Here is a 14,640-nt window from a genome sequence, read left to right on the forward strand (position 1 = left end):
GTCTGTTGAAGGCTCATGTTGGGTTTCTCAGGGCCCAGACTGATGAGGGGTCATGGGCTAGAATTGACACTTGGGAATCCTTTGCTCTTTGCAGATATTGCATGTGTGCAGGGCCGAGGAGGAAAGCCATTTGCAAGGCTGGTGAGTGATGTTCACTCCATGGGTGGTGGGGATGGATAAGAGGTCCGATATCCTCACTGGCCTTGCTCTCTACACACTGAAAGGGAAAGTGAAGTGTTAAACTCATCCATTGTCCCTCAAGAATTAGAGCAGGATTTCACAAGGTGTGTTCTCTGGGACATAAATGTCCAAGAAATGATAAGAAAAATTTCATGAAAGAAAAGGGTTCCTTTGCTGAGTAAGTTTAGGAAACACTAGATTAAACAAAGTTAAATAAGGTTCCCTCTGCAAGGTCTCTCAGAGTCTTGAATGTGATGCTGTGTATTATGAAATTCCTGCAAGGGGCTAACAATGGCCTGCAGAGATTCCCAAACTTTTTTGATCAAAAGAACCCTTTTTTTAGGAACACCCAAGAATATCTCTTGGAACACTAGCACTCTGAGGAACAGTTTCAGAAATGCTTAATATGTGGGGAATTTGCCTTTTAAATAGGGACCCCACAACAGAGCACAATGTTTAACACCACAGGATTTCTGCTAATACATAGCTTTTCAGGTACCAGTGGGAAGTTGGGGGAATTCCCTCAGCATTCCTGGAACCTCCCCTTTCCTCCACTGGGTTGAAGAGTGGGCAACATTGAGGGAGGGCTTTAGGTGAGGGGGCAGGTAGCAGAGAGAGTTCCTGATGATGGACAGAACAAAAGAAGCCAGAGGTAAGGAATTTGGGAACTTCTTTCATAAAGGGCTAAAAGAACCTGGGGAGGAGAAATGTGGGGCTTCCAAGATGGTGGGACTTGGGAGATCCTGAAGTGATCCTCTCCTTCCTTAAAAAGGCTTTCACTTCCTACTCTCAAGCCAGCAGTGCATATTTTATAAATTTTCCACACCCCCTCTCCCCAGGGAGCAGGAAGAGACTGAAGATGCAAGAATCTATTGCATCTAGAATCTGTATTTTTACCAGGGTTTCTAGTTCACGGAATTGTCTGGCAACTATAGGTCCATGAGGAAGGAAACTCCCCAGCATACTTGAGATGCTGAAGTATTTTACTCAAAGCCTCAGTGCAATCACCATGAGAAATAGACAAGAACAACTGGCTTTGGCTTAAAAATAGGAAGGTTCAGAGATCACAGAAACCCCCAAGTCTGGGTCTCTGGGTTAAATGTATTGAGTTGAACCATGATAAAATTGCCCCTTTCCCTAGGTCAGAAATGGTTGAATATTGACCATTTTATATGGGTCAGCCTATATCTGGCAAACATTTATGGGAGAGCCAGAGGGAGAAAAGTGTGAGTGTGTGTGTGTGTGTGTGTATGTGTGTGTGTGTAGTGAGTACATTGCTGGGAGGCTAGTCTTATATGTAACGGAAATAGTTTCCTTGCTGATAAAAAGGTGGAAGAGAAAGGCTCTCTTGGGCATATTTCCAATGGGTGAACAACAAGATCAGAAGTTCATAACAGGTCTAGACTCAAGGAGATAAAGGTGGAGGTTGTTGGGACTGGCTTTTAGGATTAGGTGTAGAAAGACACTGGGCACACTGTTGGTCTCTAGGAGCAAGGCATGGGCACCTGGGTCTGACAATGCATTAAGTCACAAGCTGTTAGTGACTTAGACATGAGAAAGAGTGAAATAAAGGAGTCACTCTCATTAGGAGAAATTGAACCAGCCCTTTAGGGTGGTGGCTTACTCCCTACTCTTTAGCCTGTCCCTTCATTTGTCCTCCCAGTACACCTGAAAATCAAAGTGGTGGGATGTACGGTAGGACTGGGAACAAGGTATAGAGAGAGACATAGTTAACATAGGGGAGTGTGGTCACCTCCAGGGAATTTCCATGCCCATCACCTCAGCTAGTCCTTTTGGAGGATGAACACAGCTGTTATAATGGTAAGTTTCCTAATTTCCATAATACTTTAAAACTTACAAAACAGCCCACAGATATTATCTAATTTATTCTGATTTTCAAACAACCTTTGGAAATGGTATTGCAATTCCCATTTTCCAGTTAGGAGATCATGGCTCAGAGAACAAATTCCCCAAGAATGGTAATTGGCAGAATCAGGTTCAAACCTGTATCTTTGGACTCCACATGGAATATTGGTTTGGTTTGATCTCATGGAGTGTGACCAAGGTCATCACATAACCAGGAAGTCCTAAGGCAAAAGCGGTTGTTCAGGGACCAGGCAGGTAACAGGTGTGAGTGAAGCTGGTTGGTTATAGGCAATAGGGAGTGGTGGGGACTGTGGCTCAGGATTGGTGAGTCTACATCCTGCCAGAAGGGGTAGTCACTACTCAGCTCCAGGTGATTATTGCCAGGAAGATGTGCCAGTCTGATTTTTTTGAGAGAAGCTGGAAGTTCAATTAAATAAGTGTTTACTGAGTGCCTACTATGCACCAGGCACCAGGGTAAAGCAGTGAATAAAATGGATAAAAAACTCTAGATTTTTATGTGAGCTTGTCCAATTTTTTTTTTTTTTAAATCAGGACTCTGACTTTTTTTTTTAAATTAATTATTTATTTATTTATTTATGGCTGTGTTGGGTCTTCGTTTCTGTGCGAGGGCTTTCTCTAGTTGCGGCAAATGGCGGGCCACTCTTAATCGCGGTGCGCGGGCCTCTCACTATCGCGGCCTCTCTTGTTGCGGAGCACAGGCTCCAGACGCGCAGGCTCAGTAATTGTGGCTCACGGGCCTAGTTGCTCCGCGGCATGTGGGATCTTTCCAGACCAGGGCTCGAACCCGTGTCCCCTGCATTGGCAGGCAGATTCTCAACCACTGAGCCACCAGGGTAGCCCCAGCTTGTCCAATTTTTAAGTGTTGGGAACTAAACTAATAGAAAATTTAGAAAACATTATTCAAGCCAAACAAAACACATCTGTGAGTTACATTTGTCCTGTAAGTTGCCAGTTTGTGACTTCAGTTCAAAAACTTTGATGGACCAAGTGTTCTCCAAAAAGGGGACTGTGCAGAAGGGCCCACTAGGTCCAGGGAAGAAACTGTTAACACTTTTATTCATACTAGTCTTTTATCTCGTCCTTTAAAAATTCTTATTTTTGTGAATACTCTATCATATACATAACTAATTCGAGTACAGCACATGTATGTCCTTATAAATATTTCAGTAGATATTATTTCTATTTAAATAACAACAGATCTTATAATATTTCAATAGATATGTTAAGGGCACATGATTAAAGTACTTTATTGATAGTGATGTGGATCAGGAAAAGTTCAAGACCACTGGGAATAGTCTTTACAAAGCAGATATTTGTACACTCCCTGCCTGAAACAGGGATAAAGCTGTAGACTTCAGTTTAGTGTCCAGAGGGCTTCCAGGAATGTGGGAGTGGGCAGAATGTCTACAGCAAGATTGACTAAACACAAACCACCCCCGTTCCTTCTGCCAGAGTGGCTGTCCTATGAGTGAAAACTGTGGGCCTTGCTGAGTGATGGAAGAAACAACTGGATGATGAGGTCAGTTCAGGGTAGAACTCCCCGGCCAAGGTTATGGGGCTCTTATAGTCATGATCGTTTTTACTTCTTAGAAAATGAAATATGCTTGTGAGACTGTAGCTGTACTGGAGAAATGAGGATGGAGGGGTCGTATAATACTCACGCTTAAGTGTCAGGAGGTTATTATAGGAAGGCAGGTGATCAGGGACTCATCAACTTCTCTGAGGACAGAACACGAATAGGTGAATGTAAACTAATAGGGAGATTTGGGTTACAACTACAGAAGATATTTCTTTCTTTTCTTAAACTGCTTTTAAAACATTGAAGTATAGTTAATTTACAAGTGTTAGTTTCAGGTGTACAGAAAGATGATTGAGTTATATATATTATATATATATTCTTTTGCAGATTCTTTTCCATTATAGGTTATTACAAGATATTGAATATAGTTCCTTGTGCTATGCAGTAAGTCCTTGTTGTTTACCTATTTTATATATAGCAGCATGTATCTATTAATCCCAAACTCCTAATTTATCTTCCCCCCTCCTCCCCATATCCCCTTTGGTAACCAAAGTTTGTTTTACAGAAGACATTTCTGACAGTGAGCTTTGTCTGAGTCCTGTTCTAAAGCCTGTCTTGGACACTGTACTCCCCATCTGTCAGTAGAGTGGCAACGTTATGTCCTGAAAAGAGCACAGGACGAGGAGCCAGAAAATGAGTGCTCTAGTCCTGCAGAGACCTTTGGGTGTCCCTGACCATAGACAGTGCCAGATCTGTCTTTCTCTGGATCTCTCTTTCCTCTCTTGGATAAAGAAGGGCATGGTCTATGGTCTCTGAGCTTCTTTCTTCTACGTCGAACTTTAGTCTCATGCTAAGAGTCTGAGTGTTGGAAAGTGGTCACTAGGTGTTGCAAAGTGTTTTCTCGGGACAGAACAAGTTGTTTCTAACCCAGGTCAGTATACTAGCTGTTATAGCAAACAGATTGCAAAATGAATACTGGTTCTTATATGGTAGAAGCTTATTTGTTGTTCACAAAAATTGTAAATGTGTTTTCTTGATTGGTAGCTATTTTCCTCCAAGTATTGATAGAAGGATCTACGATCTTTCTATCTTGAAGTTCTACCATCTTCAATACATGGCTCTAAGGTGGCCAGGCTCATCTATATCAAGCTGATAGGAGGGGGAAAAGCATGGAAAATTGAGCCTGGGATATTTTTATGGGCCAGACTGGAAAGGGTGTGCATTAATTCTGCTCAAATTCTATTGACTAGAAATCAGTCACAAGGAAATGCTTAACTACAAAGGGAAGCTTGGAAATGTAGTTTCCCAAAAAAGAGGAAATGGATTTGGACCATGAGAACCCATCTATGCCACAGAGAGGAGAGCTAAAAAGATAAAGGATCATATGGTGTGGAAAAGTGTAGGATGAGAGTGACGTTAATTATCTTCCTGTTTATAAAGAGCTTGGAACAGTCCTCAGCTGAAGAATGGCAGGACCTTGGCTTAAATGATTTCCTGCGCCACAGGGAAGAACCCTGAGCTAAGACTCAAGACACTCAAGGTTCTAATTTTGGTTGTGTCTGGACGTTGCTATGGGACTGAATAGAATTTACTTGACTATTGTTCTTCAGTTTCCTCATCTGTAAATGGCAACCAAAATACAGAACTGACATGAATTTCTGAGGAGTCAGGTGCAACAACATCATGCACATTTTAGAAAAAATACAAGAGTGATTACAACAGAGAGTGAACTTAAACTGCTGGTAGAGAAAATTAAGTTAGATGAGAAAATAAAACTTCCCCCATAGTGGAACAAGAGAAACTTTTAGGGAATGTATAAATAACTTTAAGAAATCAATGTGAATTTAAAGTGATGAAAGGGAAAAACCTACAACCAAGGTTACTCTACCCAGCAAGGATCTCATTCAAATTCAATGGAGAAATTAAAACCTTTACAGACAAGCAAAAGTTAAGAGAATTCAGCACCACCAAACCAGCTGTACAACAAAATGCTAAAGGAACTTCTCTAGGCAGGAAACACAAGAAAAGGAAAAGACCTACAAAAACAAACCCAAAACAATTAAGAAAATGGTGACAGGAACATACATATCGATAATTACCTTAAATGTAAATGGATTAAATGCTCCAACCAAAAGACATAGACTGGGTGAATGGATACAAAAACAAGACCCATATATATGCTGTCTACAAGAGACCCATAGTGGGTCAAGTCTGACCCACTTCAGACCTAGGGACACATACAGACTGAAAGTGAGGGGATGGAAAAAGATATTCCATGCAAATGGAAATCAAAAGAAGCCTGGAGTAGCAATTCTCATATCAGACAAAATAGACTTTAAAATAAAGACTATTACAAGACACAAAGAAGGACACTCCATAATAATCAAGGGATCAATCCAAGAAGAAGATATAACAATCGTAAATATTTATGCATCCAACATAGGAGCACCTCAATACATAAGGCAAATGCTAACAGCCATAAAAGGGGAAATCGACAGTAACACAATAATAGTAGGGGACTTTAACACTCACTTTCACCAACGGACAGATCATCCAAAATGAAAATAAATAAGGAAACACAAGCTTTAAATGACACATTAAACAAGATGGACTTAACTGATGTTTATAGGACATTCCATCCAAAAACAACAGAATACACTTTCTTCTCAAGTGCTTATGGAACATTCTCCAGGATAGATCATATCTTGGGTCACAAATCAAGCCTTGGTAAATTTAAGAAAATTGAAATCGTATCAAGTATCTTTTCCAACCACAACGCTCTGAGACTAGATATCAATTACAGGTAAAAAACTGTAAAAAACACAAACACATGGAGGCTAAACCATACACTGCTAAATAACCAAGAGATCACTGAAGAAATCAAAGAGGAAATCAAAAAATACCTAGAAACAAATGACAATGAAAACAAGACGACCCAAAACCTATGGGATGCAGCAAAAGCAGTTCTAAGAGGGAAGTTTATAGCAATACAATCCTACCTCAAGAAACAAGAAACATCTCAAATAAACAACCTAAACTTACAGCTAAAGCAATTAGAGAAAGAAGGACAAAAATCCCCAAAGTTAGCAGAAGGAAAGAAACCATAAAGATCAGATCAGAAATAAATGAAAAAGAAATGAAGGAAACAATAGCAAAGATCAATAAAACTAAAAGCTGGTTCTTTGAGAAGATAAACAAAATTGATAAACCACTAGCCAGACTCATCAAGAAAAAAAAGGGAAAAGACTCAAGTCAACAGAATTAGAAATGAAAAAGGAGAAGTAACAACTGACACTGCAGAAATACAAAGGATCATGAGGGATTACTACAAGCAACTATATGCCAATAAAATGGACAACCTGGAAGAAATGGACAAATTCTTAGAAAAGCACAACCTTCCAAGACTGAACCAGGAAGAAATAGAAAATATAAACAGACCAATCACAAGTACTGAAATTGAAACTGTGATTAAAATTCTTCCAACAAACAAAAGCCCAGGACCAGATGGCTTCACAGGTGAATTCTATCAAACATTTAGAGAAGAGCTAACACCTATCCTTCTCAAACTCTTCCAAAATACAGCAGAGGGAGGAACACTCCCAAACTAATTCTACAAAGCCACCATCATCCTGATACCAAAACCAGACAAAGATGTCACACAAAAAAGAAAACTACAGGCCAATATCACTGATGAACATAGATGCATAGCAAATAGAATCCAACAGCACATTAAAAGGACCATACACCATGATCAAGTGGGGTTTATCCCAGGAATGCAAGGATTCTTCAATACATGCAAATCAGTCAATGTGATACACCATATTAACAAATTGAAGGAGAAAAACCATATGATAATCTCAACAGATGCAGAAAAAGCGTTCAACAAAATCCAACACCCATTTATGATAAAAAACCCTCCAGAAAGTGGGCATAGAGGGAACTTACCTCAACATAATAAAGGCTGTATATGACAAACCCACAGCCAACATCGTTCTCATTGGTGAAAAATGGAAATCATTTCCTCTAAGATCAGGAACAAGACAAGGTTGCCCACTGTCACCACTATTATTCAACACAGTTTTGGAAGTTTTAGCCACAGCAATCAGAGAAGAAAAAGAAATAAAAGGAATCCAAATCAGAAAAGAAGAAGTAAAGCTGTCACTGTTTGCAGATGACATGATACTATACATAGAGAATCCTAAAGATGCTACCAGAAAACTACTAGAGCTAATCAATGAATTTGGTAAAGTAGCAGGATACAAAATTAATGCAGAGAAATCTCTTGCATTCCTATACACTAATGATGAAAAATCTGAAAGAGAAATTAAGGAAACACTCCCATTGCAACAAAAAGAATAAAATACCTAGGAATAAACCTACCTAAGGAGACAAAAGACCTGTATGCAGAAAACTATAAGGCACTGATGAAAGAAATTAAAAGATGATACCCACAGCTGGAAAGATATATCATGTTCTTGGATTGGTAGATTCAACATTGTGAAAATGACTATACTACCCAAAGCAATCTACAGAACCAATGTAATCCCTATCAAACCACCAATGGCATTTTTCACAGAACTAGAACAAAAAAATTTCACAATTTGTGTGGAAACACAAAAGACCCCGCATAACCAAAGCAATCTTGAGAAAGAAAAACACAGCTGGAGGAATCAGGCTCCCTGACTTCAGACTATACTACAAAACTACAGTAATTAAGACAGTATAGTACTGACACAAAAACAGAAATATAGATCTATGGAACAGGATAGAAAGCCCAGAGATAAACCCACACACATATGGTCACCTTATCTTTGATAAAGGAGGCAAGAATGTACAATGGAGAAAAGACAGCCTCTTCAATAAGTGGTGCTGGGAAAACTGGACAGCTACAGGTAAAAGAATGAAATTAGAACACTTCCTAACACCATACACAAAAATAAACTCAAAATGGATTAAAGACTTAAATGTAAGTCCAGAGAGTATAAAACTCTTAGAGGAAAACATAGGAAGAACACTCTTTGACATAAATCACAGCAAGATCCTTTTTGACCCACCTTCTAGAGAAATGGAAATAAAAACAAAATAAATAAATGGGACCTAATGAAACTTAAAAGCTTTTGCACAGCAAAGGAAACCATAAACAAGATGAAAAGGCAACTCTCAGAATGGGAGAAAATATTTGCAAATGAAGCAACTGACAAAGGATTAATCTCCAAAATATATAAGCAGCTCATGCAGCTTAATATCAAAAAACAAACAACCCAATCCAAAAATGGGCAGAAGACCTAAACAGACATTTCTCCAGAGAAGGTATACAGATTGCCAACAAACACATGAAAGAATGCTCAACGTCACTAATCATTAGAGAAATTCAAATCAAAACTACAATGAGGTATTGCCTCACACCGCTCCAAATGGCCATCATCAAAAAACCTACAAACCATAAATGCTGGAGAGGGTGTGGAGAAAAGGGAACCCTCTTGCACTGTTGGTGGGAATGTAAATTGATACAGCCACTATGGAGAACAGTATGTGGGTTACTTAAAAAACTAAAAATAAAACTACCATATGACCCAGCAATCCCACTACTGGGCATATACCCTGAGAAAACCATAATTCAAAAAGAGTCATGTACCAAAATGTTCATTGCAGCACTATTTACAATAGCCAGGACATGGAAGCAACCTAAGTGTCCATCGAGAAATTAATGGATAAAGAAAATGTGGCACATATATACAATGGAATATTACCCAGCCATAAAGAAAATGAAATTGAGTTATTTGTAGTGAGGTGGATGGACTAGAGTGTCATACAGAGTGAAGAAAGTCAGAAAGAGAAAAACAAACACCGTATGCTAACACATGTATATGGAAATTAAAAAGAAATTGGTTCTGAAGAACCTTGGGGTAGGACAGGAATAAATACGCAGACGTAGAGAATGGACTTGAGGACACGGAGAGGGGGAAGGGTAAGTTTGGACGAAGTGAGAGAGTGGTATTGACCTATATATGCTACCAAATGTAAAATAGATAGCTAGTGGGAAGTGGCCGCATAGCACAGGGAGATCAGTCCGTGCTTTGTGACCACCTAGAGGGGTGGGATAGGGAGGGTGGGAGGGAGACGCAAGAGGGAGGGGATATGGGGATATATGTATACATATAGCTGATTCACTTTGTTATACAGCAGAAACTAACACAAATTGCAAAGCAATTATACTGCAGTAAGATGTTAAAAAAAAACAACAACAAAGAAGAAATCAATGTGAAAAAATTTTGTGAATAGTGGAAAAAGAACTCAAACTTGATGGATGTTTTGTGGAGGGAAGGGAGGACATGGGTGTGGGTCCTGGGTCAGCAAGCCAGTTGCCGTTTGATCTTGAGTGAGTGAGTTCTTCCCCTCTCTGGGCTTCCGTATTCCTCTTGTAAAACAAAGGGATTGGATTACACATTTTGCTAAAGTCTCATTCCCAAATGGTAAGTTTCTGACTACGTTTAATCATGTCGAAGTGTGGGGATTTGAAGGGCTTTAAGTGCCTATGCTGATGAACACAGTGCTGACAGATGGGCTCCAAACACATCCAATTTCCAGGTGAACCCTTCAACTTGGAAGTTCAATAGACATCTTGAACCTTCCATGCCCTTGCAAAGCATTATGGTATCTTCCTTCTCCAAACCTTTCCTCCTGCACTATTCCACATCTCAGTAAGATGGCAGCTATTCTGAGAGCCCCCTTCATCAACCTCACTTTCAGACATAGCCTGCATCCCACTGACCAGCAAGCCCTGTCACTCTACCATCAAAATACACCCCAAATCTCACCCCTTACCTGCCAACACCTTAGTGCAAGCCACCATCATGTCTCACCTGGACGCATGCACCGACTGCTCTCCCAGATCCCACTCTTGCCCTCTTATCATCTTGTTTTCACATAACAATCAGGGTGAGCTCTTTATCCTTTCTTCCATTAAAACTCTTCCAATGACTTCTTATCCCTTTTGGAGTAAAACTCCTTGCCTTGGCCTGGGGAGATTTCTGACCTCATCTCTAACCCTCTCCTGCCCTCCTGTCCACTTCCCAACATGGATGTAGCCATTTTGGCTACTCTTCAGCACACTGGGCTCATTTCTGTCCCAGCGCTGTGGTGCTCTCTGGCCCTTCTGCTTGGGGCATTCTCCTTCCAGATCTTCTCTGGCTCCACTTGGGTCTTGGCTCAAATGGCTCTTCTTTGAGGAGACTGAGTGCCCACCTTCGTTCTTTTCTAGCTCCTAATTCGTTGATCTCTCGGCCTCATAATTTTTCCCTAAAGCACTTAACACTCCCTGGAATTATTTTCTTACTTGCTTACTTGTGTATTTTCCATCTCTCTCTCTCCACTAGAATGTTTACACCATAAGTGCAGGGACTTTTTCTGTCTTTTATACAACTGTGTTTCCCATAGCATGTATAGTAAGTATTCAATAGATGTTAATTGAATTAATGGATGAATCAGTGAAGAGAAACTGGCCATAGGACCCCTAGAGAGACTGCAGCTGTCAGTGGCCAACATTCTTCAACAAAGGGAGGAGAGCTGGAGACTTGGGTTGGATGGCCAGGGGTGAACCAGGGCCAACCTCCCCGAGCCCAGGGTGTGGGTCTCTGACCCTGGCAGCCAGCTGTCTCTGCCCTGTGGCCCTGATCAGATCCTGTTGCTTAGACTTCTGTACTGCCCCTCCTTTTCTCTTTTTAGGAGGCACTTGGCGGGCCTCTCAAGGGGTATATTTGGCTTCTTTTTCAAGCTACTTGCTCTTGCTGTTGAGAAATGACTAAGCAGATTCTCCATCTCCCGGTGGCCAGCTTCCAGCCTGCGAGAGTTGACACTGTCAGCCCAGACTGGTTTGGAGGACAAGTCCTCCTTCCGAAAAAGCCTCCTTCCTTTGCTTTCTATTCAGAAAAAGCACAAAGTGGGCACCTCCATCAGTGCCTTCTTTAAAATGGGCTTACTCACCTCTTGATGGGGCTCTAGGCTGATCCCCATGTGGGTGAGGAAGGCAGAGATTAGTCTGATTCCTACTCTCAGGGCTCAATGTTCGAATCATGCTGGATGTTGCAAAATGTTTGGTAGAGGATATTTGGATGGTGGCATAATAATGATGACACCATTTTCTGCTTACTTACTGAGTGCTTACTCTGTACCAGGTATGATGCTAACCTCTTCAGGTACGTCAGCTCATTTGCTTCTCACAATGACCTTATGAGGTGAGTGCTGCAAATTTATAGATCAGGAACTGGAGGTAAGGAAAGGTGAAGGAACTTGCCCATGGCAGCATGACTCATAAATGGAGGCACTGCGTTTAAGCACAGGACTCTCTGTTTCTGAGAACGTGTGCTTCTTCCTCGGGCTGCACTCTTCACACCACTGCACAGATTGTTCCTAAAGCTGAATACAGTGGAAACATAAGCAAAACCCTAGTGATTTTTTCCAAATTTCTCACCACCATCCCTTTACTTCACGCCAGAAAGACTCCTGCCAAGTTCAGTGAGAGGTTAATAGGTTTAATGTGGAAAATTGGTTTAGAGGTGAACTAAGTTTGGGAACCACTGGGTGTAAATAAAGTTAGAAAAGATTTTGCAGAATTATTAATGTGTTGAAGTTGATTGCAAATCTTCAAGAGAGAGATGTATCATGTTGCCATTCCTAAGTTTAATTGACCAGGGAGCACTTTTTCTCCCAGGAACATCTTGGGGTTCTAGAGTTCCACGAACACTCTGGAAATTGCTGAGTTCTACTAATACACTCACTGACTTATAAAGGTGCTTGGGCATTCTTCTTTCCATCTTCACCTTCTTCATCTGAAATCCATCCATAGAACACCTACCACATTCCAGGCACCATACAAGTTGTTTTCTCCTACATCATCATATCCATTCTCACCACAACTCCATTTTATAAGCAAAGAAGCAGAGAATCAGCAAGGCCACAGAGCTAGGCAGTGAGAGGGCAGACATTAAAACCCAAATTTCCCAGCCCAGACTTACTTATTTTCCTTCTGTACTCCAGGGTTTCTTCCTTCAGTTGCTTATTCAAATTCTGGGTGTTTGTCAAAATCCCGACTCAAACTGAAAAGAAGACCATACGTCCCTTCCTCCCTATCTGCCCTTTGAGTAGTGAGCTCTCTCTCTCCTAAACTCCCTTCAAACTCACCATCTTTACTGGAAAGATGCTGGTTTAAGGGTGAGCAAGTTGAGTATGTATGTGTGTATCTTGGGTCTCAAATGGAGCTTAAGTCAAGAACTTAGCATGTATCATCTCCTTAAATTGGCACATCAACCTTGTGAAGGAAGTACCGTTAGACTCATTTTATAGATGAGAAAACTGATGTGCAGTGGTTCATTCACTGCCCAAAGTCACAAAGCAAGTTAGCAATGAAGCCTGGCCACAGGACTCATTCCTTTCACTATTCCATGCTGCCTCTACCTAGTTCAACCCCTTGTTTCATAGCTAGGGAAACTGAGGCCCAGAGAGGGGAAGTGACTACCCCAAGTCACACAGCTTGTGAGTAGCAGTGCTAGGACCACCTGTAAAGCCTCAATGCCAGGAATCTTTTCTCCCCAGAAGGCTGCCTTCCCAGGTTTAACTCTGATCCCAGCCGTCGCTGACTGTCATCTGCTATTACCTCAATGCGGTGGAAATCGTACCTTGTAGCTGCAGAGACAGCAGGAGACTGGTAGCCTGCTCCCTGGGGCATAGCCAAGGAAGGGCGGCCTACTAGCCTGCAGACCCAGCACCTAAAATAAACCAGACAGCAAGCTCAAAAGAAACCACACAGCCTTCCAGCAGCCCAGGGCCAGATGCAGCGTCACATTCCCAGGTTTCCTTGGCACAGTGCCGAGCACAGCACTTACTGGCTGCTGCTTCCTCTTTTTATTTTAAAGAAAATGAGTTCCTGTTGCTCTAGATTTAGAATTTGGGGCTGGCAGGAATTGAGGGAACTAAGATCCAGGAGACCCTTGGAACATGATGGGGAAGGAGAAAGGAATATTTTTCACATGGCTGGTTTCCAAATTGGAATGCTTATCAGAATCACTTGGAGAGCTTCAAAAAATGACCTAGGTTTCATCCCAGACCTGCAGAAATCAGAATCTCTGTGGACACGGCCTGGGACTCTGTATTTGAACATGTTCCCCAGGTGAGTGGCTCAGGTGTGTGAACCACCATCCTAAATACGCCCCTTCCCTTTGCTGGTCTGCTTGATTTGCATCTCCCATTCTCAACTCTCACTTGGAGCACAGTTTTTTTCACTTGTGAAATTTATTTATTTATTTATTTTAAAAATTAATTAATTAATTAATTTGTCTGCGTCGGGTCTTAGTTGTGGCATGTGGGATCTTTCGTTGCGGTGAGTGGGTTCTTCATTGTGTCTCCCGGGCTTCTCTCTAGTTGTGGCATGTGGGCTCAGTTGCCCTGTGGCATGTGGGATCTTAGTTCCCTGACCAGGGATCAAACCTGCGTCCCCTGCATTGGAAGGTGGATTCTTAACCACTGGACCACCAGGGAAGTCTCACACTTGTGAAATTTAAATTCTAAATTGTCCATGTCTGTAGCATGGTGGGTTGGTAAGATAACACTTAGTAGGATTTCTATTCTTTTTTGTAAATGGGGATTTCAAGTTTCCCCTTTCAATTGAAGTTTAGGAAGGTTCTGTTCTGCAAGAGGTCTAAGTTCCTGGAGGAGTCAGTTCAGGGGAATTTGGTTGCCTAAGAAGTCTGACACCAATTCCCTTGGTATACCAGGCAGTCTGTAAAATTAGAGGTTGCTAGGGTAATTGCAGATACCAGGACACAAGCCATTGTATTTAAATTTCTTGAAACACCCTTGTCAGCAGCTGAAAATACCTATTGAAAGAGGAGAGTTTCTTTTCTTATTTAAGAAGAGATTGGAAAGTTACTTTCCTCTGGCTTGGAAAGAGTCAGGAGTTTGGGTTGGGTGTAGAGGTGACTGTTGCTTCTCCTGCCCAGGGTGAAGAAAAGAGAACTCAGATGGAATGGGGACCTTGCTAGCTCATCAGAAGACCAGAG

The sequence above is a fragment of the Eubalaena glacialis genome, chromosome 1, assembly GCF_028564815.1.
Source record: "Eubalaena glacialis isolate mEubGla1 chromosome 1, mEubGla1.1.hap2.+ XY, whole genome shotgun sequence".
Lineage (NCBI taxonomy): Eukaryota > Metazoa > Chordata > Mammalia > Artiodactyla > Balaenidae > Eubalaena > Eubalaena glacialis.